This window comes from Xiphias gladius, chromosome 11 (genome assembly GCF_016859285.1).
Source record: "Xiphias gladius isolate SHS-SW01 ecotype Sanya breed wild chromosome 11, ASM1685928v1, whole genome shotgun sequence".
Classification (NCBI taxonomy): Eukaryota; Metazoa; Chordata; class Actinopteri; order Istiophoriformes; family Xiphiidae; genus Xiphias; species Xiphias gladius.
The window spans coordinates 374,100-390,195 of NC_053410.1; the positions used below are offsets into that span (position 1 = coordinate 374,100).

At 45.1% G+C, this 16,096-nt stretch overlaps 1 protein-coding gene across 4 annotated transcripts in view; it reads right to left on the reverse strand.

Moving 5' to 3' along the window:
- Positions 1–10,345, reverse strand: part of tjap1 (tight junction associated protein 1 (peripheral)) — a 51,215-nt gene extending 40,870 nt beyond the window's left edge. For all 4 annotated transcript variants that reach the window (XM_040139003.1, XM_040139006.1, XM_040139005.1 and 1 more), the window contains exon 1: positions 10,096–10,345. The gene's annotated coding sequence lies outside the window, so the exon portion shown is untranslated. The remainder of the gene's footprint in view (positions 1–10,095) is intronic.
- Positions 10,346–16,096: the final 5,751 nt, after the last annotated feature.

The window sequence follows — 16,096 nt, forward strand, 5'->3', positions numbered from 1 at the left end:
ACCATCAGTCTCTCATTCACTGCAACAGAAACTGCAGGCTGACTTTTTCCTCAGCTTCCCAATCATTAAACTTGCAATATTTTCCTTTCTGTTTGGACTGTGGAGACATCCTGTATATTCTCATGCTCGGCTGCTCAAGATGCAGATGCAGCAATCACACGCATTTTCTTCAGGAAATGCAGATGTTCTAGTTTCCTTCTCTTCATCCTACCTTCCTTAAAGCTCCCTGTGGCGTTTCAGTTTGTTTATTATTTATTTGCCTCAGAGGTCCTTACATCTGTACAGCTGACATCCTCCTCTGTCCTTGGACCCTCGGATCGGCGGAGGAAAAACGTGTCTAAGGGCCTGTTGTTTTACAGTCTGTGTACACTCAGTGCATTCTCTTCCTCATGAAACATTCGCAGGCATTTTTTAAATATTTTAAAACATGTCCTCTGCACTGCAGTGTCGATGCGTTGCTGTTTCTTCTCCAGGTTACCGCCATCACACGTTTATTGGAGGGACAGTGTTAAACCGGCGGCAGGGATGTGCACTGCAGCGCCCACTTGCGTGTGCACGATAAGAGCTCAGCAGGGAGCCTTGCTCCACAGCACTACTAGTGGTGAAAAACTCCACAGGGTTCCTTTGATTCCTCCTTGTTTCCTCCTTCCTTGACTAGACCCGAGCAGGATCAGTCTGCACAGACTTGTGGATCCACATGGACTCTGCTGACTCAGCTCTGCAGACAGAACGTTTCTGCTCCACTAGAGCAAACACGGCAAGACGTCACTTAAATAAAATATAAATGTAGACCATCTCTCGCTGTTGACTGGATTAAAACACGAAAACCCTCCTGAAGATACAACCATCTGAGCAGGGATCTGTCTTCATCCTCTGACCTTCAGTCTGCTGCTTCCTGACGTCACTCGGCTTTAATGACTGGGCTCAGTCTCACTGTTTCATGCTTGTTTATTATCTTAATGATGTTTACTGCTCTGCTCTTATCACTGCGGTGAAGCTGTTTCTGCACGGTCATGCTAATAAAGATCAGCTTGGGATTTGTATGAGCCTGTTTTTATCGGGAAGAACGGTGCCTAGACGGTGGAGGCTGCTGACTTCACCGGAATGGACGGCGCCTCCGTCAGGAGGCTGGGTGATGTCTTTGTGTGGCATATTTTAAATGGGATTGATCCACCATCTCAATAGCAGCTACCACTGCCTTTCTTGGGGGCGACTACTGTCTCTCTCTTTTCAAAAATCTTACCGTGTGACTAAAAGTGCCATGTTGGTCAGGCCCTGTGCGACCCTGAGTCACCATGTGACAAAACAATGCGTATTCACGTGGCAGCAGAAAAACAAGGGTCTTGCTCTGCGGCTGCAGTATTTACCCTCTGAGACTCCCAGAGGCGCTGTACTATACAGCACCACCTCAGCTACGACGCTACGTTTCAGACACTCAGCGTTTCTGTAACAGACCTGGGAGCTGATATTTCCTAAAGGGAACAGGCTGTCCGTCTCTGTCTGGTCTTCATATGAGGCTGCTTAGTTATTGGACAGTTCTGGAAAGTCAGAAACACAAGTCCTCGCAGGGCAACGAGTGTCTTTGTTGTCAGGGCGACTGATTTTATCAGGGACATTAGTGAAAGGGCGAATGTCTCTGTTGAGAATCAATGTAATGTGGAACTGGGACACGGCTTCGGCCTGACGTCACCTTCACAGTCTCCTGATTAACTGATCTCACCTGAACATGAAGCCAAACGCACCTCATCTGAGACTGAAACACACACCTGAACAGGTGAAAAAAGCTCACAACTCAGATTCCCTCTGAGAGTGAGACACACACACACACAGTTTGTCCCGAATGAGGACAGCGGAGTGAGTCTGATTTACCTTCACGCTGTCTGAGGACAGATGGTGTGTGTCCTTCAGCCATGAACTCTGTCTCCTCTTCATTAACCCTCCACACACACATATTTAACACACACGTCGGTGTCTCTCATTAGCTCTGTGCTGAAATCTGCTTCGCATAAAACCAGACCGGCAGAGTGGAGACCAGCAGACTCCAGATTAGTCACCTTCAAACAACAAGTGTCAGTCAGCTGATGAAGATCCATCATCATCATCATAATCGTTGATCAGATTCTGGTCCTGTCAGAATTCTCTTTCAGACCTCACTTCCTCTCGTTTGTTCTGACTTCATGAGGAAACACAGACCCAGACTGTTTCCTAGCAACAGACCAGTATAGCTCTATAGGACTTAGTGGTCTGAATGAGACCAATACCCCAAGAAACAGCAGGAGTATTTTTTTAATAGTTACACGTGTATTTAAAGACAAATAATTTCACAATATTTTAATTTCGTTCAACTCTGCTTCTGCTTCGGGCCACATCATCATCATCATCATCATCATCATCAGCACCAACTACATATGAACTGTTATTACTGACAAGAAAGATGTTTATGTGGGAGAAACGTCTCATCGGCTCAGGGTTTACTGACGTCTGCTCTGGGTTTGTTGAGGTGTTTGTCATAATGAAGAGAGAATCCGTGTTTGCTCAGTCATCGAGTCATATACACGTACACACACACACACACACACACACATATACAATACACACACACACACACACACACACATATACACACACACACACACACACACACACACACACACACACACACACACACACACACACACACACACACACAGGTATACACACACACACACACACACACACACACACACGGGTATACACACACACACACACACACACACACACACACACACACGGGTATACACACACACACACACACACACACACACACACATATACACACACACACACACACACACACACACACACACACACACACACACACACACACACACACACACACACACACACACACACACACACACACACACACACACATACATATTTGGTCAGAGTTGTAACATGTGTTTAGACCCTGGTGACCCGCTGGCAAGATTAGTTTAAAAATAAAACGAACACATCGTCGGTATTAGTGTGAACATGAGCTTTGTTGACAATAAGAAAATCAAAGAATATCACTTAAGCTCAGACTACAGGAGTTTTGGGCCGATTTATCCCCGATTCATGGCCACTGACAATCGGCACCTTGGTCGGTACCGATGTTCGGCCCAGATTATCTGGTAACGTGAGGTGTTTACAGATCCAGTCTTAAACCATTGTGGCCGCCCCGATAATATCAAACATGTTTGATATTTAGGAGCTAAAATCTGGATGATTACGATTACATCAGTCCCAGAGCAGCTGACGGTGAGGCTAACGTTAGCTAGCATGCTACTGTTGACAGATGTGCAAAGGGACAGTTTAAATCCAGTTCTCACGGAAGAACACACAAACTGTGTTGACGGAGTCATTCCAACCATTTTCTCATCCAGTCTCTTTAACCTTCCCGTTCCGTTTTTTCTCACTGCAAAGCAACGCTACCGACGTCACAGCGAGCTGTTGCACCACAGTCTCCTTTTTTTTTTTACAACTGCTTCCCCATCAGATCACATGAGGTGGTGCCTTGCTCCTCCGGCATGATAATCTTAATAACATCCTGTAGTGTGTGATGAGTCGGTATTTTCAAATCTTGTAGCGTTTTCACGTTTGAGATCAGGAAGAAGAATGTCTGCGAAGCTTCTCCTTCTGTGTGTGTTGCAGCCCGATTTCAACATCATTCAGGATTTTAAAACCCCTGTAGTCTGAGTCTGGCTTTAAACATCCTCAGTGTTTTATTATCATGTTGTTTGGCTGACATACTGTCACAGGGTGGTGTGTGAATGTGGAAGTTATTCAGTCTCTGAAATGAAAGGTGACGGAGTGTTTGTGAAAAACTACCGCGAACGCAGCGTCAGTCCGACCTCCACAGCCTGGATGCGAACGTGCCGCAGAGGAGCTCATTAAACCCAGCAGGGTTCTGATTATAGCTAAATCATCAAAGGTGCAATCTGTGATTTCTTGCACAGTAATCAGAGGAAATGCCTCGTTTGTGGGTTTTAATGTATTTTTCTAAATGTGAAGAGGCAGGTTCAAGCGGTGATCCAGATATCTGGTGTTTGGGACATTTCACACTGTAAAAATAAAATGGTCGTTGCTCTGTCACAAACAAACAAACTGTAAAGTAACTCTGCACATAATAAACCACAGACTCACTGCTGAGGTGAGATCACACCTGAGGAGACGACTACACAACCTGAACACACACACACTCACACACACACACACACACACACACAGGAGGTCTGACATCTAAAATGACATTTAACAGTGATTTATTGTTGTGCAGCTTCAAACATCCAGAGGAAACACCGACCTGACCTCTGACCTGACTAAGGGTCAGATGAACGTTAACATCAGGATGCGAGTTCACTGACATTCAACCAAACCTCATGATGTTTTGACACAACTCCCAAGTTCCCCACCAACCCCTGCAGAGACAAAGGCAGCGACAAGTGTCTTAAAAGGACCTAAGACCTTGATGACCAGCAACTTTCTGCTGTCAAACTCAGACAAAACTGAAGTTATTGTACTTGGCAACACCTCAGAAACACATTATCTAATGATATAGTTACTCTAGATGGCTTTGCCCTGAACTCCAGCACCACTTCTAGGAATCTCGGAGTTCAATCTTCAAGCTCTGCCTTTTTTCACCTACGTAACATTGCAAAAATCAGGCAAATCCTGTCTCAAAAAGATGCAGAAAAACTACTTCATGCTTTTGTTACTTCTAGGCTGGATTATTGCAACTCCATATTTTCAGGCTGTCCCAACAAATCTTCACATATTCTCCAGCTGATCCAGAACACTGCAGCACCAGTACTGACAGGAACTGGGAAAAGAGATCATATTTCTCCTGTGTTAGCTTCTCTGCATTGGCTCCCTGTAAAATACAAAATAGAATTTAAAATCCTCCTCCTCACCTACAAAGCCCTTAATGGTCAGACACCATCATATCGTAAACAGCTCATAGTACCCTCTAACCCCAGGAGAACACTGCGCTCCCAGAACGCAGGCTTACTTGTGGTTCCTAGTCTCCAGAAGTAGAATGGGAGGCAGAGTCTTCAGTTATCAGACTCCTTTACTCTGAACCAGTTTGGGTCCAGGAGGCAGACACCCTCTCCAGGTTTAAGAGTAGGCTTAAAACCTTCCTTTTTGATAAAGCTTATAGTTAGGGCTGGCTCAAGCATGACTTGAACCCCCCTGTAGCTATGCTGCTATAGGCCTAGACTGCCGGGGGACTTCCCATGATGCACCGAGCTCCTCTTCTCCATCTGTACGCACTCATATGGCATCAATGCTCGTTACTAACTTGGCTTCTTCTCTCTCCCGTAGTTTTGTTCTTCCTCGTCTCTCTCCTCTCTCGTCCTGTCGCTTTCTGCAGGTATTTCTGCCCCTGGAGCTGCAGAGTCTGGATCTGTGACTGCAAACCACCAACTGCCCCCATGATCCTGCTCAACACCCACTGCTTCAATTATTATGATTATCATTACTAATATTATCATTGTTGTTGTTGTTGTTAGTAGTAGTATCATACATCTTTATGTAGAACTTGCATAGTGCTGTGTTCTCTTTCATCCATCTCTCTCTCTTGAGTTGAATCGAAAAGGTCAAATGTTCAGATTTCATTTAAACAGACTGAAGAATCTGTTGAGAGGAGGAAGATGGGGAGTTTCCCCTCATCTGGTTGAAATGACTCCTCTCCCTCCGCTCAGGGCCGGCTCCAGCCATTTCGATGCCCTAGGTGAGATAAGGGGGGAGTTAGGAGTTGTTGCCCCCCCCCGCCCCGACACCACCACCACCACATTACCCCACCGGCACTGCCTCATCACCACCCACTCGCTCCGCAGTGGTACAATGGATACAGCGTTAGCCCTTGTCACTGACAGTGGTCAGCGAAGTTTCAGCACAGTGCCTCCCATTCTAGGCAGGAGCAGTTCTCCAGGTAGCGAGCTACTGGCTGGCAGTGGCCGACAGTAACTAAGTACTGTACTTAAGTACGATTTTGAGGTAGTTGTACTTGAGTATTTCCATTTTATACTAGTTTATACTTTCACTCCACTACATTTATTTGAGAGCTTTAGATACTAGTTAGTTTTAAGATGACCTTTTGACACAATACAACAAGCTTTTTAAAACAACACATTGTTAAAGATGAAACCAGTGGTTTCCAGCCTTTTTCTTTACTTTGCTGCACTGGTACTTTTACTTAAGCGAAGGATCTGAATACTTCTTGCCATTCAGATTAATGTCCTTCGATCTGCATCTGAGGCTATCAGCTATCGTAGCATCATTACCTAGCATCAGCTTTATTGCTACCGTTGCTACGTTTTAGTTGTAACATAAGACGACATTTCTCTGTATCGTTCCTTCTTTCCCTCCTCCTCTTTTCTCTGTCTTCGTCCTCGTGCACCTGAAGACTTGAACTTTTTTTCGTTATGAAATAATTGGAGTTCATAATAACTGAGGTGTCCCTCCAGCTGATCCCGTCTGGCATTTGCCATCAGTCAGTCGGTGTTACGTCCTGGACTCGGGCTGAATGATGCACAATTAACCCGGACTGACCTGGACTACCTGAGGTGACCCGGACTGACCTGGACGAACTTGGAGACTGATCCGGATACTGACCTGGACTGGACTGACCTGGACTACCCTGGAGACTGACGTGGAAATTATCAGACGTAGCTTTATGTGGCTTTCTGAAAATGCATCACGTGTGAAATGCCGTCATGTCAATTTCACACCGACATGTCAGTCACACATAATTCGTTACGTGTTATATGTGAAGTTGAAACGTCGGTTCCTACATTTAACGCCGTGATAACACTTTTCATGCATAATAACTTCACGTCTGCTTTTTGTAAAGAATTGTTGTAATGGTTATAGTCACTGTTGGATAAATAAAACTCTTTTGATGTGAACTAACAGCTGGAGATCCTAAAACGACAACATGAATTTGAAGATAAACAGCAGAGAAATGAGCAAAGGCAGGAACACAAGATGGAAAATAAAATCAAGAAAACCAGACACAGCTTCAGATTTTGACAGAAGAGGAAGTTTTTATCCCACAGAGAGACGACAGAAGGTTTCTATTTAAAGACTCTTCTGCTTCAAAAATACAGAACAGACAGAAAATATCAGCTGAAGGTTGTTCTGCTGCTGAACACACCTGCCTGACACCATCACCTGTCGTTCACTCACTCACTCACTCACTCCATGGTGTCACAGGTGACCAGGTCCAGCGATCAGATTTAACTCCAGTCTGATGAACAGCTGATGGTCTCAAGTGAACCAGTCTGAACCCGAAGACTTTCTGAGCAAAAGATCCTTCGATGTGGAAATGGTCTGGCAGCAGAAAAAGCGAGAGAGAAGGACTAATCAATACCTGATCATCAATAAGCTGCTCCTGCTGATGCCTCAGTTCACCTGGGGATTTATTTACCGCCCTGGAATGAATATACGACCATATTTTTACCTGGATATTAAGTTTGAGACGTGAGTTTGTGTTTTATACAAGGACAAGACATTTTCATTTTCACAACAGCAGATCGGTCTGTTATTTTCCTCCGGTCTCTCTTATGAAGCAGGTTCATAAAGTCTCAGGAGACATTTTCGTCGGTTTTATTCATCAACAACCAAATATTCAAACATTGAAGAAGAAAAACCAAACATACGACACGGGTTTACAGGTACAGTGGGGTCCAAGAGTCTGAGACCACTCTGAAAGAGATTGCAATACTAACAAGGCGTTTTGTATAACTTGATGACGTAGTTTGCGCCATGTAGCGCGAATTTGAAAGAGAAAAAGACTTGTCTAACCACCTCAGGAAGAGGAGCTACTGTTACAGTACAGCGGCTAACGGGGATCAAAACAAACAAACTGTTTCCTCAGTCATCAGCCGACTGACTCTGTCTAGATCCAGCCTCTGAAACTCTGCCGCGCCTGCATTTTCACTTCATTGTTTGCCGAGACGGAAATGATCACTTTATTAATCAATGAGTCAATCAACAGAAAATTAATTCTTAATGTGCGATAAATAAAATATTGTTGCAAATGGTAACAATCAGGGTCCAAGCAGCACATAACACATCATCCTGCTGGGGTCGTGTGTACACACACGTGTCAGACACTTTGGTGAATTTGATCAAACATCTGGGGAATCAGTAGTGGCTGTGTGTACAGTACTAATTACAGTCAGACACTGAATGTCGCAGCGGGCTCATCGTTTGACTTATCCGAACACCATCTCAACCATGTGGTATCTAGTATCCAAAGAATGTCTGTGTCAGTTTTGGTAGCACTCGAACGAAGACTTGTGGAAATATGGACATTGCTTGATTTTGCATATTGTGAAAAGTGTAGAGTGACGGTCTTCAGAACTGACCATAGGTTGCATTGAGCCAAACTTCTGCCAACCATCAGTGGATGCGCTGAAACATCTGCAGGACGTACGGGGGATTTTTTTTGGACGGTTCAAAAGTTGGAATGTGAAACGTGGATAAATTTAGATTTGTTGTAATGAGCCACGCCCACTACAACCAATCAATGCCACATTTTATGAATCAACCGAGTAACGACCCTAGATGGTGCAAACCGAATTTCACGTGAATCCATGCAGCCCGTTACGAGATATAAAATGTTCGCATTTGTGGCGCCCCCTAGAGGTGAAGCACGATGACCTTTAATACGTAAGCTTAGTGAAAACTCCCGAACATGCGTCTCAAATTTCAGGTTGATATCTCAATGCATTCACGGGTTGTTGCAAATTTTTGAAAATGACCTATTTCTATTAAAAAGATTGGCTTGTGAAATCAAAACAGATTGACGTACTGAAATTCCTTTCACTTTTTTTGCCAGCGTTTTCTGTAGATGATGTTTAACAGATTCCAAGACAATCGGATAAACGGCCTTTGACCAGTGCGTTTTGCTGATTTTTTTTGAAAATGGTGTGAAAATTTGTCATTTTTAAGAGCAGAAGACCGACAGAGCAAAGATTCAGACTAACTTGCAAAAATGTAAATTTGATTATAACAGCGCCACCTTGAGGTCAATGTGTGTCTTTTTATGTGCCTGGGTAGTGGGTGGAATTTCCAACCCACCTGGCAATTTGGTTTATGGAAGCGCTTTATTATTAATGTTGAAATTTGTAGCTGTAAAGTAACAACTATCAACTCAGCCGCGTCGAAGCTGATGGACTTCATACTGTTTGGTCCGTTTTCAGTTTTTTATGCTTTAAAAAAACACTCATTCATTAAAAAGCCCTAAAAATATTCCAGTCCATTAATGTCTCAGTGAAGTATCCCAGACCTGGTAAACCTGTTAAATCTCTGAATACTGAATAAGAATCCTGAAGACAACTATTCCACATGAATGAGTCAACGGGAGCGAAAGTCACGCAGCCTCCGTGTGTTGGTTCTTCAGTGAAGGGCTTTAGCTTCGCAGATGAACGTACAGTTGTAGGATCTGATTTAGATCCAGGTGTTTGGCTGTTTTCAGGGCGAACTGCAGGTGTTGTAGGACTGTCGTGTCATAGTGACCTAATAAAGTGTGTACTGAGAGTAAACAGCTGCTCTGCCCTTTTCAGCAGAATGATGGAGTTATTATTGTTATTGTTGATGATGCTGTTGCCATGGAAACATCTCTGCAGGCTGCAGAAGATCTGACATCCTCCATGTCCTGTGTGGTGTTTGACTCCAGCATCACACTGTGAGTGTGAGTGTGAGTGTGTGTGTGTGTGTGTGTGTGTGTGTGTTCAGATTCACTACAAACATCATCCTGACACTGAAGCCCTCAGTTCTGTCTGACAGGCTACCGGGGGTGGGGGGGCACGACATACACAGCGGGGCTGTCTCCACCTGACACCGGGGGGCGAACCGTCCCTGAACACCACACCGACACCACCTTCCAACAGTCCGCTAAACCGGGATAAACCCGCTGAGACTCGCTCCCGGTCTGACCGTGGCCCAGTTCACCGCACAACAAGCTGCTCCCAACTGTCACACGCCGACCAGCACCGACTAAACCGGCACATCCGAGCCTCCAAACACTCCTGCGTGACTACAGCTAACCCGGTCTGAGCTTACCTGTGAGGGCGGTTAACCCGGGCCGAGCCACGCTATCTCGTTCAACAAATCCCGGAAAGCGGAGACGAGAGGAAACTTTAGCCGGAGCTCCGCTGTTCCTCCGGCGGGGTGACGAGAGAGGCGGGAGGAAGGGGAGGGGAGGGGGGGCTCTGAACCGATCCGAGGCCGGGGAGGAGCGCTGACGTCCGGCTGCGGAGCAGATCCAAGCGAGGAGGAGGCGGCGGCCGCAGCAGCAGCGGGCGGCGGGAGGAGAAGCAGCCGGCCGAGACGCTGCGTTATTCGGGAGGAGGAACCAGTCAGACCCGGCAGGATAAAGTTGATCTACTGCTCCGCTCAGCTGTCGCCATCTTTACCCGCGGGGCATGACGGGTAATCCTAAGGAATCCCGACCCCCCCGCCCCCCAGACGTCCTGCGTGCTGACGTCACACACCTTAATCTAAAGGTGGAGTTGAGGGCGGTAAAAGACCAGGGTCCAGACTGTCAGCGGTTCGATTTAATCCGTCCTTAACGTGTAATAGGTTTGCGATTATAGCAGCAGATGTTACTATCGGACAGATGTTACCTGGCTTTGACTGTTTAAGCAGCATTTTAGTGTCTGTAACGAGACAAAAGCTCCAGTCTCATAAAACGGTTCTGGCCTCAGTCGTGTCCTAAAGCCTCATGTCCTGAAATCAGGTGAGGAAACCTGTCAGTGCCGTCAGTTCGAACCGAACCTGCCTACGGAACCCAAACGCCGAAGCATCCCAACACACACGCACACACACACAGGAGAAAACTACATCAGTACATTTCAAAGATAAAGGAATAAAGCGCAGGAAATCTCACGTGAAAAGAAAGACATACATAAAAACTATAACACATAATATTATATTAAATACAAATGAGCTCAAATACAAACAGACAGTAAAAAAGCTTTGGCCTGATCAGTGTCATATTGATTTAACATCACTGATCCAGAGAGACAGAGAGACAGAGAGACAGAGAGAGAGAGAGAGAGAGAGACAGAAAGACAGACAGAGAGACAGAAAGAGAGAGACAGACAGAAAGACAAAGAGAAAGAGAGAGAGACAGAGAGAAAGACAGACAGAGAGAGACAGAAATAGAGAGACAGAGAGAGAGAGACAGACAGAGAGAGACAGACAGAAAGACAAAGAGAAAGAGAGAGAGACAAACAGAGAGACAGAAATAGAGAGACAGAGAGAGAGACAGAGAGAAAGAGACAGAGACACAGATAGAGAGAGAGACAGTAGATGGCAGCAAGGTCAAGACTAAAGAGAGAACGTGTGTGTGCACTTGTACTTCTGTCTTTGTGAGGACCGGTTCAAGTTATAGACCTTACAAAGTGAGGACATTTAGTCCAGTCCTCACACCTTTTAAGAGCTGTTTAAGTTCAGACCTGGTTTTAGGGTCCAGTTTAGAATCAGGTCTAGTTCAGGGGCTTGGGAATGCGTTATGTTAACGAGTGTCTTCCCAAAGATAGAAGCACATATGTGTGTGTGTGTGTCTGTCTGTGCAAAGAACCACCACAGGCCACCAACCAAACTCTGTATAATTGAAAAATAATCCAAACGTTAACACTTTATTGATCGATTTAAGGCTGGAGTTACGTATGTAAGTTAGTTAAAGGGATTTTGTGTAGACGGCAGCTAATCGATGACATATTTACAAAGGATCCATATTCAGTCCTCGGATATGTAACAGCTTTATCAGGTCTGCGACAATGAATTGAGACATTAATGGACGGGAATAATGAACAGATTCAGTGCCTACTTCAAGGTCTCCTACTGAACTGAAGCTTTAGAGTTGTCCCCGACTGGTGAGTCGTGTTGGATAAAAGCATCGGCCAGATGAGAAAATGTAACAGTAAATGTGTTCTTCAGATGCTCGAGCAACAAGACCGATATGCACCGAAAATAAAAGAAAGTAAATTCTATTTTGTTTTTTACATGAGGGTTTAAAATGGTTTCCGAGGCTCCTCTACCCTGTCAGATGCGTATTTCTGGTGGATAAGACTAAACACCTTTTCCTCTGTTTCTTTTTGTGCCTAAAATCAGTTTGTTTTTATGTTTAAATAAAAAACTTAAACGTTACGCATGAATAATAATAACAGTTCTGTAAATGAAATGATGAAAACTATTGGAATGATAAGACTAAAGCCGAAACAGTCTAAATTATCAATGTTAAATGAGTTTTTCTGACTCTGTATATAATTTCCTATGACGTGGTAGTTTAGTTATACAACAAAACTACGGGAGACACAAAATATTAGAACAAACTAAAATGTGACGTCAGGATCAGCCTTTAAGAAATAACATACACATGTGTGTAATTATAAAACTTAAACTCATGTCATTAATCCCCAAAGACCCCAAAATGGTCACAGAGTCTCAGACCTGTAGACCAGCAGGGCACTCAGCAGTTCCCCAGGAGTTTTCACCTGTGACTCCTCCTCACAGGTGTTTGAGTTTTCCTCGTCTCCTGAAACTCTGACACTTCAGACAAGATGTAAGATGAATGATCCTGCAGGAAAAACCGGGAGCCGAGACACACCGAGGACAGGAGGACAGACTGCTGATCTCACATCAGACCCATAGCTGCGGGGAGTCGGCGTCCCTCGGTTCTGCCTACAGGCGGTTTGTTGTGTCCACAGATTGTTTCAGTCTGGACTCGTCTCTGTTTATACCAAAATACTCTGAGAGATACAGAGAAGTTTCCTATGTCGACACACCAGAGTTGACCGAGGACAAGTAAAGGACCTGTTGTTGGGGCAAAAGAGTTAACACAGCAGTAAATAACAATTGTATTTTATTTTCTAATTCTAAAAAACATCAAGTTATTCAAAACAATTTCAGAAATTATTTACTGAAAAAAATTATTAACTAAAATAAAAACAAAAAACAAGAAGTGTTCCTGTAGTAATTATGATAGAAAAATATTTTTGAAACTACATTTTAAAATTAACATAAAAATACAAAAAATAAAATGCAATAAGATAAAATAAGAAAATCTCTCTTTTTCTCCTCGACCCAAAATAAAATAAAATAACTAATGATAGAAAAATATTAATAAATAGAGAGAGAAAACTATTTATTAATAATAATAATAATACTAGATGAATGAAATAAAAGGTAAAGAAAAACTGATGAAGCCAAACCACAATGAAAACAGATCATCTGAACTTTACTCTCAGCAGCGCAATAAACAGCAGTCAGCTGATTCTATGGTCGCGTAGCAACAGCATCACATCCTCCTCCTCCGCCTCCTCCGTTAATAACGAGTTAATTGAATCAGAGCTCTGTTTCCTCCGGGCCGAGGCGTCTCGTTAGCAGCTCGTTAGCGTCTCCTTTAACCACAGAGCTCCTCTGACGAGTTAATGACACAGAAAATGTCTTCGGAGGAGGAGGAGGAGGACATCAGCTTCCTCAGATCGCACTGAGCCATTAACAATCAGTGTGACAATCAAACAGCTGGATCCCCAGGAAAGGATTCTGTTTAATGAGATCCTGATCCTGATCCTGATCCTGATCCTGATCCTGATCCTGATCCTGATGCTGATCCTGATGCTGAACCTGATGCTGAACCTGAACCTGAACCTGATCCTTCAGCTTACAGCTCCTCCGATCCTGATCCTGATCCTGATCCTGATCCTGATCCTGATCCTGATCCTGATGCTGAACCTGAACCTGAACCTGATCCTTCAGCTTACAGCTCCTCCGATCCTGATCCTGATCCTGATCCTGATCCTGATCCTGATCCTGATCCTGATCCTGATCCTGATGCTGAACCTGAACCTGATCCTTCAGCTTACAGCTCCTCCGATCCTGATCCTGATCCTGATCCTGATCCTGATCCTGATCCTGATCCTGATCCTGATGCTGAACCTGAACCTGATCCTTCAGCTTGCAGCTCCTCCGATCCTGATCAGCCTGATGATTTCTGTGTTTCCCAGGTCAGACTGGGTTTTGTTGAACTCCGGCTCCTCCACTCCCCAGGATTCAGGACTCAGGTTGTCTTGTGGTTTGGACCTTGTGGCCTGGTTTAAGACAGAAAAAGTTCACAGTGACTTCAGACGCAACCTGTTAATTTACGCTGAATCAGAACCACCATCTTTCCTGAACCTTAACCGAAGACAGAACTAGTGGACCTGGTTTCTGGTGTCCCAGTCCTGGACTTTTTACAACCACTAATATATAAATGCTTCATTCACTTAGAATGAGGAACAAATGTCGGTGTGAAAACCGTGCGTGCAGGTGTTGGTCCCATTTTGCTGACCTGTGTTGCCTTTCAGCCTGGTCATCAGTTGCCATGGTCACAGCCTGGACACACCGCGTCAGTGCTGCTCTCATTGGTTGTTTGTCCTGCAACACCAGCATCACATCCCTTCACCTTTTCTCCGAGGCTCCTGAGGAACAAAGCTCTGGCACTTTAAAGCACATCTGGTTTTCAGGTTGTAATTATTTCTGGTCCCTTTAGGTTCTTTAGCCTCCTGCAGTGAAGTCACACTGGCGCTGACGCCGTCTGCAGTTTAGCCTTTACTTCAACAGCCCTTTGTGCTCTGCAACGTGCTCTTGTGTGTTTTATTTTATGACTTCACTGAAGGTTTCGGTCCAGGATCAAACCAACACACCTGCAAATACAAGCCAACCTGCTCCACTACCTGAGCCGCAGAGTCCGGTTTGTGGACCTACCACTACCAAAGACCTCATCTCTGGACTCTTTAAAACACCTGAGGAGTGAAGACCTGCATGTTTTCATTCCACCAATCAATTCGTCTTCACACTGTGACTGGTCTCACAAGGATAGAAACACACACACACACTCACACGCGCACTCACACACAGATAGCAGCTGTTGAGCAGATTATCGTTTCCCTGCAGAGCGGAAAGACGAGGACAATGTCCAGCTGCTCCACAACAATGCAGATCCCCCCTCTGTCCTCTGATATGGGAGCTATGGGAGTAATGGGAGTAATGGGAGGTATGGACAACATGTCACTGGTTTGAGTCCCCGCAGCTGCTGGTGTCTCTCCAACATGTTTCAAAACCAGAATCACCAGAAGACGCTAAGTGATGGAGAGCGGCGGGAAGTCAGACTGATACCGATCGAGGATTCCACACCGTCGTTAACGGCTGATCTGACACCGATCGATGATTCCGCACCGTCGTTATCGGCTGATCTGATAAGGATCGATGATTCCGCACCGTCGTTATCGACTGATCTGATAAGGATCGATGATTCCACAGCACCGTCGTTAACGGCTGATCTGACACCGATCGATGATTCCGCACCGTCGTTATCGGCTGATCTGACACCGATCGATGATTCCGCACCGTCGTTATCGGCTGATCTGACACCGATCGATGATTCCGCACCGTCGTTATCAGCTGATCTGACACCAATCGATGATTCCGCACCGTCGTTATCGGCTGATCTGACACCGATCGATGATTCCGCACCGTCGTTATCGGCTGATCTGACACCGATCGATGATTCCGCACCGTCGTTATCAGCTGATCTGACACCGATCGATGATTCCGCACCGTCGTTAACGGCTGATCTGATAAGGATCGATGATTCCGCACCGTCGTTAACGGCTGATCTGATAAGGATCGATGATTCCGCACCGTCGTTATCAGCTGATCTGATAAGGATCGATGATTCCGCACCGTCGTTAACGGCTGATCTGATAAGGATCGATGATTCCGCACCGTCGTTATCGGCTGATCTGACACCGATCGATGATTCCGCACCGTCGTTATCGGCTGATCTGATAAGGATCGATGATTCCGCACCGTCGTTAACGGCTGATCTGATACCGATCGATGATTCCGCACCGTCGTTATCGGCTGATCTGATAAGGATCGATGATTCCGCACCGTCGTTAACGGCTGATCTGACACCGATCGATGATTCCGCACCGTCGTTATCAGCTGATCTGACACCGATCGATGATTCCGCACCGTCGTTAACGGCTGATCTGATAAGGATCGATGATTCCGC